The sequence below is a fragment of the Biomphalaria glabrata genome, chromosome 7, assembly GCF_947242115.1.
Source record: "Biomphalaria glabrata chromosome 7, xgBioGlab47.1, whole genome shotgun sequence".
In the NCBI taxonomy this organism is placed as follows: Eukaryota; Metazoa; Mollusca; class Gastropoda; family Planorbidae; genus Biomphalaria; species Biomphalaria glabrata.
In genome coordinates this window covers 37,373,262-37,398,281 of record NC_074717.1, presented here as the reverse complement: position 1 = coordinate 37,398,281, position 25,020 = coordinate 37,373,262, and the positions used below count along the sequence as shown (strand labels likewise).

The 25,020-nt window shown below is 36.9% G+C and overlaps 1 protein-coding gene across 3 annotated transcripts in view; it reads left to right on the top strand.

Moving 5' to 3' along the window:
- The first annotated feature begins 3,441 nt into the window (after nucleotides 1–3,441).
- LOC106068651 (beta-1,4-galactosyltransferase galt-1-like) overlaps nucleotides 3,442–25,020 on the top strand; it is a 67,953-nt gene continuing 46,374 nt past the window's right edge. The window contains exon 1 of one of the 3 annotated variants that reach the window (XM_056035302.1): nucleotides 3,442–3,538. The gene's annotated coding sequence lies outside the window, so the exon portion shown is untranslated. Of the gene's footprint in view, nucleotides 3,539–11,174; nucleotides 11,372–13,441; nucleotides 13,538–25,020 lie in introns of those variants that run through there. The other 2 variants (XM_056035300.1, XM_056035301.1) reach the window with 2 other exon arrangements.

The following is a 25,020-nucleotide window of genomic DNA, read 5'->3' as shown; positions in this document are numbered from 1 at the left end:
TGTTATGTGTATACTACTTAAAAGTGTACTCTGTGTGTATGTTTGTATATCCTTGTCTTTTAACAAGTTGTATTTTGTATAGCACAAAGTTAATTTTTATAGCATGCTCAGTGCGCTATGGTCCATCTTTTTTGTGGACCCGTGGGGAAAGGAGTTTCTCAGTGCTGTCTTTAGGCGCTCAGCAAACTCTGCGTGAGTAGGGATTCGAACTCAAGCCCTCACATAGCCACACTTTTGTTTCCTAAGTGTGTTAATAAATACTGTGGGTAAGCGCTGAGGACCTTTGTGTCCAGTGTGTATGTTGTGCGATCTTGAAAGTCTGTAAAAAGTATGCATTAAAACTAAAAAAAAAAATTTAAAAAGCCAGCGGGACACTACAAATAGTCTGGGAAAGATTTTTTTTCTTCCAAAAAAATGATAGACATTTACGTCATGTGAAACAAATTGATATCTGCTCGAAAGTTTCACATGACATCATGTCCTAGCACAGAATGTTTAAACATCAGCGTGGATCCTATGCATCCTGTTTCTCGAAACAAGCCCGTGTAACAGAATACAGACCAGAATACATTTGGTGAACAATGTTGTTACTTGAAACAAGCATTGTAACAGAACACATAGGAGAATACAATGTTATTACGTGAAGTAGCATAGCCTAACAGTGACCTACAAATAAAAGTTTTCTTTTTAAAATCACTTCCTCCTTTACAAAGGTCACGTGACCGGTGGACTTTAATTTCTCATTCTATTTATATGTAGGCTACTGATTCATTATAGCAAGTTCTTTTAATAATTCAAGCCAGTCAAGCTAATGATTTTACAATTAAATGAGGACTGTAACTTCTACATATGACAGTGCGCAAAATGTTCATGGACGTCTATTTATTTGGAAAAAATATAACGGTCAAACCAGGGTTTTCACTGTGTGGCCAATTAGGTAGTTGTTTTTTTCCTTTGCTTTTTTGTGTGTGTTTGTACTGTAGACGCAAGTAGATGGGTAAGATGTTGGGACAGTTGGAGAGGCTCGCCAAGAACCAAGACGCCTGAAAAAACCTAGCTGGTGGACCATGTCCCAGACGGGACCACAGGCAGAGATGATATGACAGTACAATCCCTGTGCTTATTGAGATAGCATAAAGTCTGCAGACCTGCCTACGTGTAGCTATGTAACAATCTCAGGCTATACTACCTGCCGATAGAGTTTACACAATTTTACGTCATACTTGAACATATATAACCCACAGCCAACACAGAGAAAGCAACAAAACATATACTAGACTTTGTATATATGACTGCAATAGTAAGTTCTGATGCTGCCAGACTAGTTATGGGAGATTTCAATCATATTTCGTTAGCTCAACACTTGCCAACATATACTCAATATGTTAATTGTCCCATACGACACGATAAAACCTTGGACATGTGTTATAGATACATAAAAATGGCCTACACATCTCGATCGTTATTTTCCCTTGGAGAGTCGGACCAAACAATGATCCATCTTACACCCACGTACAAACCGGTTTTAAAAACAACAAAACCCGAAGTACAGTCCATCCAGTCACGGTCTGACGACGCTGTTTCACAGTTACAAAGTTGTCTGGGATATGTTTGTAAACAACAGCCCAGACAGATGAACTTACAACTGTTAATTCGTACATCCAGTTCCGTGAAAACATGATTGTACCAAAGAAGAAAATTAAAACATTCAGTAATAATAGACCCTGGATGACCAACATTAAAAATTAACATTCTGTCGTCATCGAGAAGTACATAGAAGTCTATTTATAAAGCGCTGGTTATGAGTGTGTATGTGTTTTTCGTGTGTGAATGTCGTTCGTATGTGCATCCATATTGTTATTGTACAGTAATTACGCTGAGGTTGTCAATTCTAGTCAAACCGAATTTCCATTTGGTTGGATCAATAAAAGTTTTCTTATCTTTTAAATGACGTTATGTACATTCAGTTTTCAACGCATCATTAAACTTTTAGTATCGCGAGGACCGCACTTTCATAGGCCCGCGCTAATTCTAGATGTAAATTATTGAATTAAACAATTTTATAACTTATAACAGATTCCCCGCAGCCTTCTGATTTACCAGGAGCTCCTGAATATCTTCTGAAATAGCAAAATATACGAAAAAGTCCTAGAAATCTCCGGAAATTATTAAAATCTTTTGAAAACTCATAAAAATCTCCTGAAATATAGACAAAATAGTCATTTTGGGGTGTCATTCAATATGGAAAACGCCAATCCTAGGCGCTATAAAAAAGGCATTATACAATACCCGTACTTGTGAAATCTCAAACTAATGAAGAATTACTTGAGGAAATTTGGTAATTCTTGCTACTGTGCGTGATCTATGTAGGTAACTGAATTTTTATGATATACTGTATGACTTCGCTACACGCAAGGCTCGTAAAGTAATTCTGTACGTAGTAAAAAATGAATAAAATGCAAAGACGAATTTATTTTATAATTCAAACGCTTAATTTTCACTTATTATCCGTATCCCTACCCAAACTAAGCCCGCACAATCCGTTTCGCAAAGGGCCCTGAAATGGTTAAGTTCGGTCCTGGTCAGGACCGATTTTGACACTCAGTCCGTCCTTGATAAAAGTACCCTTTTCTTTCTGTGTGGCTAAATGAGAAGAGATGTCATTATCATCAATGATTGCTAGGATCAGTTAGGATCTTTTCAATGCGTTGTGGGCCGCTGATTTCTTTGCATCGGGTTCGAGTCCAGGAGATGACCGATGAAAATTCTAAGTTGAATGACATTTAATGACATTTAACTCTTTCTCTCCGTAATTATTTTTCCACGTTTTGGAAGGAATTCTTCATTTTGCTCATTACTATTTCACTACCCTGTTATGATTGGGCTTCAATAGCTTTGTTGTTTGTTATCAGAAAATGTATTTGGTATAGAATTAAAGGGAAATGCATGCTCATTTTATAGAATTCAAAGTCAAGTTTAAAAAAGTAATTATTAATTAAATTTAATGAGGTCAAAATCAACGATGATATCGTCGATTAGGCGAGAAAGAGTTAAATAAGGATTTTTATCAGCTGGCCTAAAGCATATTTCTAAGCCTATACATTTATGAAAGGTGAAAATATAAGTATCTCCACATCATAGAAAACATGGCCCGAGATCGAAATGTCTGGATGAATTGTTAACGGACAATATTTCGGGAAGTGTGAGGTGGACTAGACAAAACGAGAGTAACCTAATCACAAAGTAATCAAGATCTAATGTAATCAATAGAGTATCAAATTACCAGCAGCTGCTTGCCGCGACTATTTTTTTTTTTGAAACCGTTTGACAAAAATAAATATACATTTAGATTTGGTTTCCCCCAGACATGGTCTTGTATGAGCTTGTTTGTTTCAAGCAAAAACTGCAGCATAAGGGATTTATATTTACAGTCATGCACTGTAGTGAATTGCATAAGGTCTATCGAGACTTTGAATTCAATAAAACAGACTTGAACGGCTATGAAATGGATGTAAAGAAAATATCTATTCACGTTCAGGTAGGCTTTAGTGTTACTTATTTGTTTCCTTGTGAGCATAAACATCCTCAGTTCAAAATATGCTTCTTTTTACAAATCTTATATCAACTTACTCTGTCTGTCTGTCTGTCTGGTACAAAGCTTGTTCGTTATTTCTCTCAATTTCGGATCAAGCGAAATTATTTATTTTACTTGGCAACACGAGAATCAATTTAAAAATAAAACAAAAGTTAATTACCTATTGGTAATTAATTATTTATTTGGTATCTCGAAAAAGGGAAAGAAATTGTACTTGACTGAAGTGTTTGTATACGTTGAATAAGTCCCCTTTTCAAGGGAAAGAATGGTACTTGACTGAAGTGGTCGTCTGAGGATTATTACAAATTTCATTACATGACTGATTTAGACTAATTGATACACTTAATATTAGCTTCTTTTTTTTTTTTTTAAGTATTTTTTTTTATTTTGCATGTTTACCTCTTCTTATCTCGTCAAATCTAGTAGAAAAATGTTTCAGCATGGTTACACATCTTCCAGAGAAAAAAAAAGAACATCACTAAGGGAGAAATTGTAATATTAAGCAAGAACTAAATATAAGCCCATATTGAATATCCGCTATTGACCGAGGTGTTTATTATTTGGTTGATGAATTCTTGTAATACGCTTAGGCCTAGTCAATTTTATTTTGCTTTTTTAAATTTGAATATTTTCAATAAATATATATCTATTTAAGTAGATGTATTATGAAATGCATAATTAGCCATGAAGTGGGTTCTACCGAAAACTGAAAAACGTGGCAAGGGGGTCTAGGAGACAAAAAATTTGGGAGCCACTGATGTCTACCACGGAGAAAGAAAATATAACCGTTAAAAAAAAACTGATTTGAAGGCCATAATTTTTCAATATTTAATTATCTTAAAAATAAATTTGGCTTCATCAACATCTATCTCATAGCCTGTTTAACCGTTGGGGCACTACACATGACCTGTCGACTGTCTCTCGCCATTCCTCTCTGTCTTTTGCCTTGGATAGCATCTCCTTCAATGACATACCCGTCCATTCTTGTATGTTGTCTTCCCACCCTTTTCTCTATCTGACTCTTTTTCTTTTTTCTTTCTCTTTACTGTTCCCTGAATAAAGTTCTTTGCAAGCCCCTTGTGACATGGCCATAAAGTTCCAGTTTGCGTTTTTCGACATTGGTTAGCAGATCATTGTGGGTCAATCGACCTCCAAATCGCCCATCCAAATTTCAAGAAAAACAAGCTATACAACACATCCAACGTATCCAGACACAACAGAATGAATCATGTTCCAGAAGATGAAACATGGGACTACTGAAACCTTCCGTTGTGGAGATTCACCAGCGAATGCCAGCCATGTCCTTCAAAGCTGCAAACTCTATCATGAGGCACGAACAAGACGCTGCCTACAACCACCCCTATAGAAGAAAAAGTCTTTGGATAAATGCCTGATCTGGAAACTACTGCGAAGTTCATCTTAGTTAGATCTAGGACTAGTTCAAATCAGATATGGGACTAGTTCATCTCAGATATAGGACTAGTTCATCTCAGATCTGGGACTAGTTCATCTCAGATCTGGGACTAGTTTATCTCAGATATAGGACTAGTTCATCTCAGATATAGGACTAGTTCATCTCAGATATAGGACTAGTTCAACTCAGATATAGGACTAGTTCATCTCAGATATAGGACTAGTTCATCTCAGATATAGGACTAGTTCATCTCAGATATAGGACTAGTTCATCTCAGATCTGGGACTAGTTCATCTCAGATATAGGACTAGTTCATCTCAGATATAGGACTAGTTCATCTCAGATCTGGGACTAGTTCATCTCAGATCTGGGATTAGTTCATCTCAGATATAGGACTAGTTCATCTCAGATATGGGACTAGTTCATCTCAGATATAGGACTAGTTCATCTCAGATATAGGACTAGTTCATCTCAGATATAGGACTAGTTCATCTCAGATATAGGACTAGTTCATCTCAGATATGGGACTAGTTCATCTCAGACATAGGACTAGTTCATCTCAGATATAGGAGTATATAAGGGACTAGTTCATCTCAGATATAGGACTAGTTCATCATCTCTCTTCACATAGTGTGGTCTAGGTCTCCACAAAGTGTGGTCTAGGTCTTCACATAGTGTGGTCTAGGTCTCCCCATAGTGTGGTCTAGGACTCCACATAGTGTGGTCTAGATCTTTACGAAAGTCATGATCAATATTCATTGATTTGAGGTCCCGTTAGATTATCAAGTTTTTCTTGAGCAGGTCGCGAGTTTCCCTTAAATGATGACTTTCAGATGCGGCGAAAAGGACCAAGCCAATGCAGGCTGCGATGTCTGAGGTTTGCAAAGATGCTGAAAAAACCCGTTCTCGCAGGGATCTCAGTGATGCACACTCTCTTGATTTTCAAGATCCTTCGGAGCCAACGCAGATGGAGTGAATTTAGCTTTCTCTCTTGCTTAGCTTAGATATCCCATGACTCACTGCTGTACGGTAGCGTGTTCAAACACATGCCTTGCAGACTTTTACTTTGGTCATTGTAGTGAGCTTCCTTTTTTTTCTCAAACTCTTTGTCTGGGTCTGTATTGATGCAGCCTCTCTATACGTGATTTGATCCCCTTTTCTAGTTACAACTGTTCTATGTGCCTGGGATGTAGTATTGTTCAAATTATATTTCGGTATTTTTTCGTCCACTACAAGTGGGAGAGTTACTGTTCTATAGTAAGTCAGTCAGTGCTCTTGCATTATATAAATATACAGTGCTTTTTTTGTAAAAAAAAAAAATTGGTGCCGGTACTCATTGCAGTGATTGATTGCCTAACTTTTAACTACTAATAAATTAATAATAAACGTTAAAATACATGGAATGTAATAATTTTTCCCCACATTCAAAAGGTACCGTCACAAAAAATGCCCTGAATATTGTTATATATATACATACTCACAATCTATGATTACATATTAAATTTGTGTAAACAATATATAGTCGTCAAAAACAAAACTCTTTTTTTTTTATTAATTAATGCGCCTATACGATTTATAAACGTCAAATTGAACATTTAATTCATTTTTTTAAAATGTGGTATAGATGTATTCACTTAATACAAATTAATTATTGATAAGCTAGGCAAGTCAAGTAACTCTTTGGGGTCCTAATAAAAGCGAAAAAAAAATCTTTTCTCTTTGGTTTCTACTTCATAAATTTCTGCTGATAACTGCATGTTCAATGCTTGCAGCATCCCATATCCCCTCCATGCTAATGGGTTTTAAAAAATAAGGATTGTATGATCAGTTTGAATGGAATCTTGACATTCGGAAATAAATCAATAATGTTTCACTGGTGTGTTAATTGAAGTTACAAAAGAACCTTGCAGCAGCCAGAAAGGCAAGAATCACGTAATCAATGAGTTCCATGAAGTTGTAATGATCTATTTGGTGGATGAGATTACGGAACTTGTTTCCTGGTAACCTATACTAACAGATGAAAAAAAAAGAGCTACATATTTCATGTGGAATAAGAAATATTTTTGCTTCTTAAAGATTTATACGTGAGATCAGTGTTTTCCAAACTGTAGTCTGCGGAAAGTGAATAATGACTAGGTCTACACGTAAATTAATATAACAATAAATAAATAAAAAAATAAAATAAATTTCATTAGGCTTTCTCGGTAAAGGAAAAAATTCTATAACATCATTCGTCGTCACAGAGAAGTGCATAGAATCCCAAGTTATGAAGTAATTGTGCTATGTTTCATGGTGTATGTATTTGCAACTATATTATTATTATTATAGTAGTAATGCTGTGGTCGATGATAATTATTGTAGTCAAATGAAATTTTCATTTGCTTGGACCAATATCTAATCTTATCTAACTATGAACTTTGAACTGATGTACTTTTTTTTACTCTAATCTGAAACTAAGATACAGAGAGCAACTATTTAATGATTTCTGGTCGAGTTTGAATTTCAAAACAATCTGTTCGTTATTATATTTCAACTTACTGCAGACTTTTTGTGAGTTTTCTTATAATGTTGTACAAAAGTTTAAGTCTAGAAAGAGGCTGGACTCCACATCAGATAGTACAATACAGCTGACCAATGTCCGTGCCTGATATCAGCAAGCTATGCTCATCCATTACACTGTACCTTCAAAGCAATTAGACCATAGTTTAAAATATGTTTTTGTCTGCATTTTGTCATAACTTTATACTTGAAAATAAATAATAATGCCAACATTAGAAAATGTCTCAATTATTTTTTTTGTATTCAAATAAATAGGATATAATGAGCAATTTGGTCGTTAAATTTTCTGTCTTTGCAAATCGCACAGTTAAAGAAAAAGTTTAGGGAACGCGAGAAGTGAGCAGAATAGAGAGAAACAAAAATAGTGGCATAGTCAATTTGAAAATTAGTTCATTCCGGAGAGTTTCAAACATCGTTAGACTGGTCAATAATAATATTGGACAAAGCTACGTGGCTGAGAGAGAGAGAGAGAGAGTCGATACATGAATACTAAGTTATGGAACGAAAACTTTGATCTTTGCTAGTGCAGTTACAAAGGCGAATTCAGTTCAATTGTACATATGTTACTAGTTTCTTAGAAATGTGATATCAAGTCCCTGAAACATTCAACTGACGCAATGTTTGGCAAGTACACCTAGAATCAAGATTAAGAGGGGAGTTAATCTTCTTTAATGTTTACTTGGCAAATTATTTTGTGAGATTAAGACTTTTAAAAAAAGGAAAAAAAAATTCCCTTTCAGATATTTGTGATATTTATTACAATGCTTATATTAACTCACTCTGTCTGTCTGTATGGTAAAAAGCTTGTTCACGTTATTTCTCCCGAATCCAGTCTCAGATTAAGCTGAAATTTTGCACAATTATTTCTTTTACATGACAACACAAGAATCAAAAAAGAGAATTATCAATATCTTAATTAACTATTGGTAATTAAGTATTTTGTTTGGTATCTTGAACAAGGGAAAGAAATCGTACTTGACAAATGTGGTGGTATAAGTTGAATTAGCCTCGTTGAGAACTCGAGCCCTGAATGAACCTTTTTTTATGCATTAAGAAAAACAATAATGTAAACATTCACAAAAATACCCCCTTCTTACCTCCCCATTTCACAACTGGTCCAGACAAGTGATAGGATCATAGCGCATTGAGAAAGCTAACATCTAAATAAAGCGATTGGTAAAATATTTATATCGTACAGATGTCTAGGTCATTCATACATGATCCAAACTAATTGATACACTAACACTTGAGATAAACTTTGATTTTAAAAAAGTATTTTAAAAATATTTTTCTTGTTCTGGCAGAGAGAGACAAATGAGAAGAGATCTAGAAAGGCAAAGATTAAACCATAGTTTTGGTGACACGAATGTTTTCTTTTTTATACTGAGTATTAATGGAGATACTATTATGTAGAAATGTATTATAGTCTATGGCAATTTACGTCTCGAGAGACGATCTTTTCCCTTTGCAACTTCTTGTGTGACTAAAGAGACCAATCCTTGATACACAGCTGCGATCGCAGGTTGGGCATATATAATCGCCAGGCGCCGTTGCCTTTCACCCTTCTTTCTGCTTCTGTTGTGTATGACATCTGCAATTCTAGACCTTTCCTTTATGCTCTCTCTCCATGTGAATCTATCCAGTGCCACTTTTTCCCAGTTGCTAGTGTCGATTTTGAAGAGCTTCATGTCGCTTTTGCATACATCCGTATACCGGTACCGTAAAAGTGGGCGACCAGCGGCTCTCCTGCCTTCTATTAGATCGCCATACAGAATGTCTTGTGGAAGTCGACCTACTGGCATTCTATGAACGTGACCAAGCCAGCCTAGGCGTCTGCTGCGGATGTCCTGGAACCCTGCTCTTCGTAGCACTTCCTCATTGGTTATTTTATCTTGCCATCTTATTTTAAAGACCAGCCTAAGGCATCGGAGATGGAAGACATTCAGCTTTTTTCCTTCCATGAGTAGGTTGATCATGTTTCACTTCGGTATAGTAAAGTGATCATCACACAGGTCCGGTAGACTAAGGCTTTAGTATTGTTAGTCAGCAATATGTTGTCCCACACTCTTTTCTGCAGCCGTGAAATGGTGCCCCTAGCTTTGGCTATCCTGTTGTTAATGCCTTAATCTAGAAGAGCATTGTTGGATATGATAGAGCCTAGATAGCAAAAGTGATCAACAATTTCTAATAGTTGGCCACTAATGTTTACTTGAGGTGCAGTATTTGTGTTCTGAATTAGTATCTTAGTCTTGCTTTGACTAATATTTAAGCCGAACTTCTGGCAAACAGCAGATAGTTGGTCAACCAGGGACTGAAGCTGAATATCAGTGTCAGCCACAATAGCTTCATCATCCGCGTACAGGAGTTCCCTAAGAAATATCTTCCTAACCTTGCCCGCAGCCTTGATACATTAAATAGTTTTCCATCTTGTTTTCTGAGGTGTTTACGGCACAATATCTTGATAGTCTTCCGACAAAAAAAAAAGTGCTGGTTAAATCTGCTTGGCACTGCACTTTATTACTGAAGTGCAGAGACTAGTAGGAAAACAGATCAATGTGTCAAATGTTTTATTTGGGGGTAGGGATGAACCTCAACCCCCATTCAACTTAGGAGACCGAAGTTTTGTTTGCTTCTTTTTTTTTTTTGCTTTTTTTAAAAAAACGAAATCTGGTGGGGTTGGGGAGTAAACCTTAAAACCATCATTGGTTACACTATGAAATTCGGTGACTCTAGTTTTGCTTTAGTTTTGATAAGGTCGATGTTAGAATTCTCGTAGATTTACTTTATTAATGAATCCCAACGAGAGTTAGGAAAACAGATCAGTGTGTACAATCATTCCGAAGGGGGTTGGGGGGAGTTTTATTTAGGGCGAGCGAGATGGAACCTGAGCCACCCTGTCTACGCACATGATTGTGTGGTGATAGTGAAGGTTTTGTCAAATATTTTCATTTCAAATAAAGGCCAATCATGTTTTATTATTATTTTTTTTTATTTTTTTTACTTTCATTTTTCCGCTCATTTTCTCTCTTCCCTTCTTTCTCTTTTTCGCTCCTTTTGTCTTTCTGTCACTCCTTTTCTTGTTTTTTCTCTTTCCTTCTTTCTCTTTTCATATTTCTCTCTGTCTCTCTCTCTCTCTTCTTGTGTCTCATTGTCCCTACCTCTTCTTTTCTTATTCTCCGTATCGTTAATTGGAATAACATTGTTGTTATTTTCTCTATCATCCTACCTCTTCTTTCCCCTCCCCCCCCCATCTCTCTCTCTCCCCATATCTCCTTATTTTCTAATCTTTCTTTTTCGATGAAAATTTCTACTATTATTTTTCTCCGTTCCACTAATCTATTTATCTCTCTCACTATCTTTCTCTCTCTTCTATGTATATATATATATATATATATATATATATAAATATTCTCCTTTTTTATTCTATTTTCACAAGCGACATAAAAATGGGCTGTGAATGAGAGGAAAAGGGGGGGGGGTGGCAAGGGTGGATGTAGAACAGGGTTTAAAAGCATCAGCTCCAATCAATACTTTGGTCCTGATAATGTGCGGGCATGAGACAGGAAGGGAGGGAACTGTGAGTTGGCGAGGAAGCGTGTGTCCAGTGTGAGCATGCCTTAAGATACAAAAAAGGGCGGATGTCATTGTGAATAAACTCTTACACTTGGACTTAATTCTAACGTGAATTTAAGGATGAAGATCTGAGTCCAAATATCTGCCGCTATTACCTTCCTTGCTGTGTTGACGTGCTGGTCTTATGTAAGTTATTCCCTGAGCATTGGTGTCGTCTGCTACACAACCTGGTGAGTCTGGAGTCTGAATGCTTAAATCTATAGTTAGCTAAACTTGGTTTCTTCCCTTTTTTTTTATATTTTGTTAATGTTCTAACCGGAAGTAGGTTAACTTTCTCTGGCAATACCAGATAGAAACAAAAACAAATGTGAAGGAACAAAGTCTATCTATCTTTCTATCTATCTATCTATCTATCTATCTATCTATCTATCTATCTATCTTTCTATCTATCTATCTATCTATCTATCTATCTATCTATCTATCTATCTACCTACCTACCTATCTATCTATCTATCTATCTATCTATCTATCTATCTATCTATCTATCTATCTATCTATCTATCTATCTATCTATCTATCTATCTATCTATCTATCTATCTATCTATCTATCTATCTATCTATTTAACTATCTATCTATCTATCTATCTATCTATCTATTTATCTATTTATCTATCTATCTATCTATCTATCTATCTATTTATCTATCTATCTATCTATCTATCTATCTATCTATTTATTTATCTATCTATCTATTTATCTATTTATCTATTTATCTATTTATCTATCTATCTATCTATCTATCCTTAAGTCAATCAATCATCTCTTCTGAATAACTAATAAACACCTAAACTCTATTCTGTTCTTATTAGCTAAATATTTTGCGGCTCCCGATAGGGTAAAAGTCGCTATTAGTTTGTTTGAGCACCATGTTCACCTCAGTTAGATCTATAAAAGAAAAAAAAAAGAAAAAGAAGATATTAAAAAGCAGAATTAATGAACTTTTTCAGCTTGCAAAATTCTGCTGCAATGGCTAATTTTATTTTATGAAAGCAAAACGTGTATTTTTTTAAATTAAATATGCAAGCAGTTTTTTATTTTAAATACAACATTTGTATACGGCGCTGTTTTGACCCAAGGTATGCGCTCTGGACTGTTGTCGGCAGTCCCGATGACCTCAGGTTTAAACCAGGCTGTCTACTCCTTCGCCCTACACTCTTCTACGGAGGAAGGTTCATTTGTGGTTGTACTTCATAGCTACTGATAAAATATTGAAACCCGTCTCTCTTTACCTGCAGTGCTTACCAGACAGAGTGGAACCAACGGGGGCAGGATCTGAGTTTATGTGAAAACATTAAACTCTTCTTGTAAACTTTTTCCTTTCAAATTTTTTTGTTGGTGATTAATCTGTAATGAATTAATCAACTTTAATCATATTTGAACGATATTTGAACGATACCACATCAACCCTTTATGTCAATTAATACATACATTAGAGCAGTGTTTCCCAAACTGTGTCCTGCGGAACCCTAGTGTTCTGCGAGGCCTGAATAGGTGTTCCACGAACTACTGGAATAATTAACTAGTAGGCCAGCACGTGAATTAATCTCACTTTAAAAAAAATAAGCAAAGTGTTCCGATAAATACTCAGAATATGCGAAGTGTTCCGTTAAGGAAAAAGTTTGGGAAACACTGCATAAGAGAAAAAAATATTTTAATATCGGAAATATGAAAATGTTTAAGACATATCGGGGGGGGGACGTCCGGAAAGGGGACGGGTATAGTGATATTGCAGGACTTTTTTTCTGAACCTTTTGACGCCGACAAGGTATGCGTTCATCGCATGTGTACATAAAATCGGCTCACAAAGCTGTACACCACATCTGTACACAAACATGCTTAAACAGCATGATGGACACGAACTGCGTACGCTAATAAGATAAGCAACAATTGTAAACGAAAACCCGCAACACGTTTGCATGACTGCTATTCAATGTCACGATATCTGCACTACTAGGCAAACCAAGGTTTTACAGCAGGCTGCTGCTTACCCGTACACAATTGTCTGCAAACTATACACATACTACTTGCACGGACATGTCTCAATCCATCACTAAAGCATTTGAACAATGACGTCTTCTTGGGTCCTATTTTAATTTTGTAAACGTTTTGTTAAAGTTGATTCTAAATAAAATTGGTGTAGTGTTAGACTAAATGATCTCTTTGTAAACTTCTGGATTAGGACAGGGCACTTACAGTATCAACAATATAAGACGGATTAGGTTAATAAGTGCAGGTCAAGCAGCCCTGTGCTGTAACGGGTGGCCAGAGTGTGGGCTGATCTTGTATGTTAGTTTAGTCATCATTTGTTAGTTGGGGTTCAATTCATTTGTAGTGGGTAAGTTAACAGGCTTTTTTTCTTTTCTTTTTTTTTGGAAGATCTTGTCCATGATGTATTTAGAAGCTATAGCTAGTTATCTTATCTTATCTTATATAATACAGACGTATCTTCAAAAAAGAAGATGATTACGTCCTATGCGTTATGCATTTAGCCATGCATATTAACCAATGACTTAAATTCTGCTAAGTCACTGGTTTTCCTGGTTAGCTCAGGCAACCCATTCCATGCTCTAATAGCACTAGGGAAGAAGGAGTATTTGTACAAATTTGTCCTAGCATATGGGACGAGGAATGTGCCTTTATCTTTGTGTCTTTCAGAGTATTTTATTAAATTTTGTTTGTGTATTTGAAGATTATGGTTCAGTGTTTTATGTATAGTTGCTACTTTACTTTAGAGTCTTCTGTCCTGAAGGCTTTCTAAATTTTGTGATTTTCCTAAAGGTGTTACTCTGGTTAAGTGTGAATATTCGTTTGTTATGAATATCACTGCTCTATTTTGTGTCTGTTCCAGTTTCTTAATGTTATCTTGAGTTGAGGGGTCCCAAGCAGAATTAGGCTAGATAGTTTGTGTACTATTTATTATCTTTAGGACCAGTGTCTGGGTGTAAACTATGTTTAAACTATGTGACTGTCTTGTTAGAATATGAAAGAAGTTTTGTATGACCCAGAACCTGTATGAGAAGAAGTTGATGAGTCGATATTTTTGCAGTTGTATGCTGATTTAAGATTCTTGAGTTACTCCCCACTAAAGACAAGTTTTTGGCTGTAACGTCTAAGGAAAGATTGAAGTCATGCTTAAATGTAGCTTATGTATTCAACTTAAGTGCCATTTCAAAGTAGCTGGCATCAGATAGCCTCTGAAAGAGCTCTCACAAAGGCTACGAGACACACGTTGAGACCCAAAGAAAGCCTAAATCGAAGGGGCCGAATACGAAAAGAAAATTTAAATAGACTGCCGGTGGACAATAAAATCGATCTAGCTTCCTAGCCATGAAAATGAGAAGTCGTGGAAGGATATTAGGTATCCTCTACAAAGACTGCTACACAAATACGGTAATTCGAAGTAAGCTAAGGGGGCACGAGATCATGAATGTATATTTCTTGGTCGAGAAGAAAGTCACTAGTAAAATTTTGAGAACCACTGCTCAGAAAACTAAAGCAAACTCGTAATTGTTTAAGCTCGTGTCCTAATGCGAGAGCAGAATAATGCGATAGTCCAGATTGCACATTAAACACAAAATAAACTAACATTAACGAGAAAAACATTATAAAAAATACACTTTAAAAAAAAAATACCTCCATTATTAAGTTTAAAATATAATAAACTAATTTTAAAAAATATTTACATAATATTTGGTTCAAACCGGGAATCGAACCCGTGACACCGTCAGCGGGTACGGTGTTTCTGATTCGGCTAGCGGGCAATACATATTTGTACGATTATTTATTGGTATGTTCATTATATGAACATCTAGATCTAACACTAGACCTGGACACCTAATTTAGAACTCAAAACTTTTAATATAGACATATTCGTTATTATTATTGAATAACTCCAACAAAGCGGGTTCCAATATGTTTTCGATCACAATACGAGCAGGTCAGACTCATGTAATCATATACTATCACAGAACTATCACAAGTCGTAGACTATGAAAACTTAAATCCTAGTTCGGCTCGGTCATGTTTGAGGGATAGAGGACATCCCGAAAGTTAGTCTTTATGGGAAGCTCGCGTCAGGCTCAAGAAAAAAAAAACTGAAATCCTAGTTCGGCTCGGTCATGTTCGAGGGATGGAGGACATCCCGAAAGTTAGTCTTTATGGGCAACTCGCGTCAGGCTCAAGAAAAAAAAAACTGGTCTCCCCCACCTTCGTTACATGGATGTAATCAAACCGGACCTCAAAACAGTGACCATTGATACTGACCATTGGGAAGACACAGCCCTAGGCCGCACTAGATGGAGTGAGACGATGACCGAGAAAGCTATGGACAGTGAAAAAAAAACATGGGCCTCAGCTCTGGAAGAAAAGCGTGCCAAAGGAAAAATGGCCAGCTCCTCTACCAAAGCAAAAGCCACCTTAACCTGCGCTATATGTAGAAGGGGATAGTCTCTCCGAAATAGGGCTCCACAGTCACAAGGTGTTCTTCCAGAAGAACCATAGTCGTTAGGACTGAAAGAGGCCATAAAAAGGAAAATGTGGATTTGTTTGTTTTCCATGATTCAGAAGAGAGATTTGATGAATCTTTTGGAGTAAATTTCTTTTTAACTTCAAAAGAAATATTTTGATTAATTATATTTATAAAACGCAATAACCTAAAAACGGAATAACCTAAAAACGGAATAACCAATAGTAATATTTTTACGACGTTTTTGGATGACAATTAAATATATCACCTTTCACTTAACCACTTTTTGTTTTGGCCGACTCTAAGTACACATTACTTAGTGAACAAGCGACTCTCGGTTTTGTATTTACATCAAATACGTTTTTATCTACTCTCTAAAATGTCATATAAAAGTATTTTTCACGCTCGGGTGCACATTGTACTTTAAAATAAAAAAGATTATGTTAAGTGTAGGCTAATAGTATCATTATTTTGAATCATGTCATTAATTTTCTTTTATTGACCTCGGATAGCTATAATAACTTTTGCGATTGGAAATCTTTTTATTAAATTTTTCTTTAGCGTAATTTTCACGCTTTTAGTATGCTCAAAGCGCTATGGTTCAGTCATTTATGTGGACAAATTGGAAGGCGGTGGTATCTGGGAGATGGTTTCCATGCTGTCTTTTCAAAAGCAGTTTTTTTTTTAAATCTTGCTTAGGCTAAGTCTGAATTTTTGTTCGAGTCCTCGAGCATTCATAATTGAAAACCGATACGCTAGCCACTTAGCTATACAAGTACTTAAAAAAAAGACAGTTGTTTGGTTATCTTTTGTTACTTTCTCATTCAGGCAACGACCTAATTCTCTACTCAGGTTTTATCTCACGTTAGCTAGTACTGTGTTACTTTACATAGACTTAGGTCCTCCCGCGCCGTTCGGCGCATTGGGCGGCAAGCTGTCGCCACTGTTAAAGCCTCCGCACGGTGTTGATTCTTGGCAATCTGTCTAGTGTAGATCTGACTGGAAGTAACGCTGAACTCAACTAATTCAGTAACACCGGCGAAAGGCCGAAACAATCAAATATGTAGTCGACGCTGATATGTTGTTCTATAAAGATATTTAATACTCAAGAAGGGAATCGTCCGATGTCAATTATGTCGTACTCAAGTCTACTACTCTACAAGAAGCGTCTTCCTTTTAGCGTCACTTATAGCGTTCTTATTTTTTAATGATCTGTCACGTCACTTTTCGCTAATTAAAACTTTCCCCTTATTCCCGAAACAAATAACTAATTCCTAATCATGTCATAACAACTCCTCCCCCTCCCGCTAAGAAAAATTGCCTGTCAATTTTTTAATCTACTGTCTTAGTCTTACAATGTGCAAGGGCCAAAATGTAGGGAAACATAAAATACAACACAACTTGAGTCTTGTTTGCGATTTCAACTTCTCTTTCTGTGTCCACAATCAAGTTCCTCTGAACACATATTTCCCTCAAGTGTCACTAACTGATACTGTCCAATGTGATGTGCCATGGGTGACCGCAGACATAGTTCGTTTGCGCTGACACTATAGGTGTGTCTATCTATACTTCATCACATCACGTTCCAGAGGTTACACCGCTTTCCCTCACATGTCAGGACAGACAATTTACCAAATATGACAAATTGATATTTATCAATACTCGTTCTCCCACTATACACCTAACGTTCTTTAGGGCATTTACAAGTGTATTTTATTTCCTCTCTCCACTTACTTGTCCCCACACGACCTAACTCTTGACTGATGTATGATCATGATCAAATACAAAGAATAAATTATAAAACTTACTTTTTCGTGATGTAACTACATCGTCGCCTTATAAATGCCCTTTCTATTCATACCAACATACATACAATTCATACATACTACCCGAAATTAAATAATTAACATGAGATACCAACATACATACAATTCATACATACTACCCGAAATTAAATAATTAACATGAGTCAATCTAATACTAACCCAATGGCATGTATCTTATAACATAAATATACTATTCAAGATACCTTAAAACAACCTGATATCCTTCTAGTTATGACTACTAGTTAAGTCAATCAATGAGGAATGAAATAATTAAAATAACATCTATTGACATATTTATATACATACTATGGTCGTAGAGCGTTATGTCATATCCGCTATCTGCCCGAGCGATGCATTTGTTCTCTCCAACTGGAGTTTACATCTCTTCTTACTCCACTATAGCTCGCGTGTGGCCATCTACCTCGGTATGACTTGCGATTACCGCTACCACAGTCATCTCTTCTATCGTCACTGTCGGATACAGACCTGCGCTTCCTATCCGAACTCGCAATCTTCTGTTCAGACTGTTCTGTCCTACTCCAACAGTCTTTAGCGATGTGCCCATGTCTATGGCAGTTAAAACAAATTCTGTCATTTCTAGGTTTATTTCGCCTCATGTTGCCATACCTGCTTTTCCAACTTCTAACCTGTTTGTCAGTAGCGGCTCTGACACCTGCTACATTTCCAAGTAAAACATCTCTAGATAACCTCGGCATGGCTACCCCTTCGCAATACCCTGTGTATAATGGAGATCGAAGGAACACTTTGCACGCTTCGAATCTCTTAACTGCGCCGTCTGCCAACCTGACTGATTTGGTATAGCCTAAATAATCCTTAGATTTAACTAATCCTCCTCGAACTGCGAGTGTACTGCTAGCTGTGTCCCGGATCACATTTACCTGTTTATTATTTATCATGCCTGGATATAGTTTAAATCTATCTTCCCCACAATCAACGTAATTAATTTCTTCATCTGGTTCACTATGTCCACTATCACGATCCCTGTCTTGGATGTTCCTTACAAAATTAACCCTATCTGGTGGCCGATTATCCCTCTCTTGTCTACGGTTTCTCTGATTACCTCTCCTATCACTAGTGCCACTATTATCCTGTGTATTCCCATTGCCAGCTCCATTCCCTCTGTTTCCTACATTGGTATGCCATGTGTCCCTTTTCCTGACAGTTAAAACATGTAACATCCCTAAGGTTTCTATCACCCGCTTTAGGTCTATCTATTCTCCTAGCATAACTTTCCCTGCCATTGTTTTCATTTTCCCAAGTTCTATCATTTAAGCCCTAATAACTATCTCGGCCATTGTTCCCACGTTCCCTGGACCTATCATTTCTCCTACCATAATCCCTATCATTACCATCATTTTTCTTTACATAATTTACCAGGTCAATAACTTTTTTGTGGTCGCTAACTGAAAGTGGGTTGTTTGGGTAAGCATTCTTAAAGATCCTAATAATTTCTACCAAGTCTTCAATTACCTTAGGGTTTCTTTCTTTTACAAAGGACTGTAACTGAGGGTCACACTTGTTGATAAAATTGTCAATCAGAATAAAGTTCTTCAACCCCTCGTAGGTGTTCTCTACATTCTCGAATCCGAGCCATTTAGTTAAGAAGTCTTTCTCTGAGTTGATGGTTGTTTGTGGATCAACTTGGCTGGATGGAGTGTTTTCGTAATACTTCCTTCGGAATGTTGCCGCGTTATGCCCGTATGCGTTTAGCAGTTCCTTCTTTAGCACCTGATAGCTGTTTTGCATCGAGTGGTCATGGTTTTGGCAAATCGTGAGGGCTTTCCCATGTACGAAGTCCAACAAGATTTCTGACCACTCCTTCTCCTGGACATTAAACTTTGCAAGTTTAATCTCAAAACGTTTTAGATAGTCGCCGATGTCGTCTTTGTCTTCTGCAAAAGGTTGGATTTTCTTCTTCATCCATGCGGCGCTACTACTTCCGCGCGGTGTTGATGCTTGGCAATCTGTCTAGTGTAGATCTGACTGGAAGTAACGCTGAACTCAACTAATTCAGTAACACCGGCGAAAGGCCGAAACAATCAAATATGTAGTCGACGCTGATATGTTGTTCTATAAAGATATTTAATACTCAAGAAGGGAATCGTCCGATGTCAATTATGTCGTACTCAAGTCTACTACTCTACAAGAAGCGTCTTCCTTTTAGCGTCACTTATAGCGTTCTTATTTTTTAAAGATCTGTCACGTCACTTGTTGCTAATTAAAACTTTCCCCTTATTCCCGAAACAAATAACTAATTCCTAATCATGTCATAACACCACAAAGATCTGTCATTGGCAATGTCTGAAGCCTTTGCCCATCTGGTATCCACTGCTCTGAGGTCCTCCATGAAGGTGTGGCGGCTAGTCATACGAGTACGTCCCTGTTCGCGCTTTCCTCGTATTGGCCTCCATATCATCGCAACTCTTGGTATGAGTAATTCATTTCGTCGTAGAACATGTCCCTCAAACCTCATTCGACGCTCTGTCACAACCTCACTAAGTGTTCGACTCCCAGTTCGGCATAGAGTTTCCTTGTTTGAGACCCGATCTGTTTAACTGACTCCCAAAATCCGTCTCAGCCATTTTTGTTGAACCACATTTAGTCTTTTCTCAATTTTGACAGATGACTTCCATGTCTCACATGCATATGTTGCAGTTGGAATGACGATTGTGTTGAGAAGGTTTATTTTGTCTCGAGTCCAATGGCTTGGCTAGTCCAAATAGGCTGCAGCCTATATATATAAAAAAAAAGAATTAATTACGACTAATTGATCAAGCACTAAGTCACTTTTTTCATTGATTCAAATGTGTCCTCGACATGAATAGTTGTGCAAAAGAAAACTTGATCCGAGAATGAGAAACTGGAGAAATAAAGTGTACAAGATTTTTACCAGAGAGAGAGAGAGAGAGAGAGAGTTGGTATAAGCTTTGTTATAATATTACGTTCTAAATCAAGTGCAGTGAAGATTCGGATTAAGATTCTGGCCAGCAGAAGAAAGAAACAAACTAACCTTATCTAAGGGGAGAACTTCACATGTATAGCCATCTCAAAATGGTAACATTTTGTCCACTTTTTGATATCCAAAAACAATTAACTAATTAACAATATTTAATTAAATAATCGGTTAATTTTTTAGATTGATTCATGATTTGTTAGTAACAACAAATAAGTGTGCGAAGTTTCATCTTGATCCGAGAATGGGAAGTTGGAGAAATAAAGTGTTAACAAAATTGTGCCGGACAGACAGACAGAATGAGTTGATATAAACTTTGTACAAACTTAAGATTGTATGCTTTGGAGAAAATGTAAAGAATAATAGCACTTTTACTTTTACTAATTAATTAATTTTACTATTATAAACAGGACTATAAAAGACAGCTCAATGTATCGGGTCGCAGATACTTTCTTGTTGGTTTGTAGATTCAAACAACTGCTACGATTAATCCTGTCTAGCCTGCAGGCGTAGTAAATTCGTTAATGCACAGCTTGAAATAAACTTAAATAAACCTCTTTTTTTTTTCAAACAAATTTAATATAACTTTCATTTGCAAATTGCAAATTTATACAACACTCCACACAAGTGAAGAGCTATATTCTATAAAGAGAAAAAAAAAATAAAAACAAGGAAAATAAAGAAAAAACAACTTTTTTTTAGAAAACAAAGCTCATATTGAGTGAAGGGAAAGCACCAATCAATCGTTACTATATCCCCTAATACTGCAAATTTTATCGACCCATTTTCTATTTGTTAAACAAAATTAATTAATAAAATGTTGTTGTTTTTTTTGTTGTTTGTCTGATGTGTTGTTATCGACAAAGAAACTTTGTGTAAAATTTCAAATTGATCTCAGAATTGGAAGTGGAAAAAAAAAGTGTAACAGAATCCACCCAATCAGACGTCGCCCAACCATGTGGATACGCTCGATGAATAAGCCATGGAAAGATAACTCTTTTATTTCTGCTAGTCGGACAAGAGTTACCCCACTTAACTTTCGCGGTGACAGAGCGCGCGGCTCAGAAAAAAAAAGAGGGGGAGAACAAGAAATCTTCTCTGTATATATAATTCTCTACGTCGATCAACGAGACACGACACCACGCACGCATGCCTACTCTCTAACCCTCCGCTTCCCGCCCGCATCCGCGCCTTCCTCGCTCTCCAGGCACAATAGGATAACTCTAGTTTGAACGTTATAATTTTTGGACATATAAAAATAAATAAATTCAAATTTGACTAGAGAAAGAAAAACAATTTTTCTTGAACGTGTATCTTCGGGTATTTCCGCATTCCTTCGCGTGTTTAATAAATTAATGTTCAGGAACATTTCGTCTTTTAAATCAAGATCTTTAAAGGCCTATCATTAGAATATTATAAAGTCTAGTAGGTCTATACATTAGCTTAACCAGGATTCTTTCGGGGAGGTCGGGAGATTGGAGCAGTGTTAAAAATAGTTCCATTCATTCATTAGTTATTAAGATAAAAAAACAAACAGACGCTCTATAAGTTATATGCAGGAGGTATCGTCTTGAAAGAAAACATATTTTTTAAAACTGTTTTCCTTATAACTTGAGCTATGACAGACCACCTTGTGATGTTATCAAAATTTATTAAATCTACAAAAGCGAACCCTCCTTTCATCTCTACATGTGGTTACATCAGAAACACGCACATAACGGCATAACCTTGGGGGTGGGGGGTGGGGGGTTCACCCTACAGGTCGAGATTATGTTGTGTTTCAGACCTGATGAGACGAAGGTCAACAATCTGGGTCAGACAAATGTGATTTACTTTTGAAGGCATTCAACTTGAATCAGTCTTTTCAGTGTTTCAGTTGAAGTGTGTGGATGTGTGTTGCATAGACAAACACCAGAACATGCTCTACTTACTCGAATGTCTTGCACTTTTCAGAGTCAACCTCGTCCACCCCCTTCTGAATTTAACATTATTTAACACTCACTTTTCTTACCTGGAGAAATGGTCTACTGATGACGTCGGGGGAAAATATTTCTCTAACTGCGCGGAAAAACGCTTCAATACCTGCCCTTCCCATTTCCTTTAACTCTATTTGACCTGAAGTTCTTCTTGCATGGAGATGTAGTGCACTCTAGACGCCAGGAGAAGTGAATAATGCAAATATTGTCATTCTCAAACAATCCGACACACATTTCTATATACCTCCATCAGACTATTTCTGCTCTATCGGGTACTTGAACACCTGTCCTTTCAAGTCAGTACGCACCTGAGCATGCTGTTACCCAAACTTCTATCCCCCTTTCACAGTAGCTTTTGACAGACGTGTTTGTGTCCCATGATTCCGTGGTTAGTGTGACCTTTAAAATTTACTTAGGGTTAAAGTTTCGACATTGGATTTTTAAAGATAGATGTTTAAACACAGTAATCTCCTCTTTGTTATTTTGTTATTTAATTTTTCACTTTAGCCTGTAAAATACAGTAGCATATCTAAAGAAGAGAGAGCAATATAGGGAAATGGTGGGATGGGGGTGATATAAGGTTACCTAAAGAAATAGCTCTTTAAATTTAATTTCACATGAATTCTCTTCTAATCATTTACAATTTGATAGTTGTTGTTGTTTTTACATCGCTTCTATCATCTCACTCTCTCTCATCTTCGTATTCTCTGATTTAATGGAAACTTTGCCCAATCGTTCATTGTCGATGACAACCATGGGCGTAGCCAGGATTTTTTTTCGGGGGGGGTTTTGGGGGGGGATTTTTTTTCTCCCCCCCCCCCCCCCCGCGATTTTTTTTTTTATATGTATTTATGTGTGTGTGTACATAATCTTTATTGCATTCTAACCCTTCATTCTTTCGGAAGACGTTTATTGTGCCCTAGAATAGGTTCTTCCATGAGTTAGTGGAAAAATTGTAGATTCCCCGCCAATACTAGCAAGGGGGTCTGGGGGAGCGCTAGGAGCTCCCCCAGCGCGGGGCAAAGCCCCGCCGCCAAGCACTATTTCTGATATTGAAAGTTAACAAAATTCATATTCTGAGGTATCTACAGTGCATTTTCCTGCTATTAAAAAGTTTTATTTCAAAAACCTAATGTGCTATTCTTACTGACTTAGACCCTCCAGCGCCGTTTGGCGCATTTGCCGTCAAGCTGTTTCCATAAAATTGTAGATTCCCTGCCATTACTAGCAATATGGTCTGGGGAGCGCTAGCCAAGCACTATTTCTGGTATTGAAAGCCAACAAAATGCAAATTCTGAGGTATCTAGAGTGCATTTTCCTGCTATTAAAAAGTTTTATTTCAAAAACCTAATGTGCTATTCTTACTGACTTAGACCCTACCGCGCCGTTCGGAGCATTTGACGTAAAGCTGTTTCCATAAAAATCTGTCACTGGTAATGTCTGAAGCCTCTTCCCACCTGCCATGAAGACCTCAATGAATGAGTGGCGTCAAGTTGTACTAGGATATCATTGCAACTCTTCTTATGCGTAATTCATTTTGTCGGAGAACATGTCCCGCAAACCTCGTGTGTCGCTCTCTCACAATCTTACTAAAGGGTCGACTCCCAGTTCGGCTTAGGATTTCCTTGATTTAAACCCGATCTCTATAACTGACTCCTAAAATCTGTCTTAGCCATCTTTGTTGAGCCACATTTAGTGTTTTTCAATTTCGGCAGATGACTATTCACTGCAGTTTATTTAGGGAGCCCTGCCACTGGTAAAAATGTGTAACCACTCTTGAATACGCTCTTGGAATTAAGGGACTGTAGTTTGCTTTAGATTTTATATGGAAAAGAGAAGTTTTATCGTCAAAATCATCTGTTGGGGGTTTTCTACCTCAAAACGCTCTGTAGGGGGATCTTAAACTCAAAACAATCTGGAGGGGTTTTAAACTTTAAACAAACGCAATTTGTAGAAGAGGGGTTTAAACTCAAAACCCCGATTGGATTGGCTACGCTCAAATAATTTTAGTGTGTAATTTGCTTTTTTTTTATATTGAAGAGGTATTTTTAGCATTAAACCCCTCTGAATGGGGGTTTAAACTCGAAACCCCTTTTGGCAACGCTCATAGCATTTTGAGTGCGTAATTTGCTTTTTTTCTTACACTGAAGATGTATTTTTTAGCCTCAAACCTCCCTGGCGGGGGGTTTAAACTCAAAACCCCTTTGGCTGCATTCATAGATTTTAGTGTGAGTAATTTGCTTTTATTTATATTGAAGAGGTACTTTTTAGCTTCAAACTTCACTGGAGGGGAGTTTAAACTCAAAACCCCTTTGACTACACTCAAAACATTTTGAGTGTATAATTTGCTTTGTTTTTATGATTAAAGAGGTATTTTTTACCTTTAAACCCAGCTGAAGTGGGATTTAAACTAAAAACTAAGTCAAAACCCATTTAGCTACGCTCATAACATTTTGAGTGCGTAATTAACTTATTTTTATATTGAAGAGGGGGTTAATCGTAAATTTTGGAGGGGGTTTTAAAATCGAAATCTCCCTTAACTGTGCTCTTGGAATTACGGGATTTTCGTTTGCATTT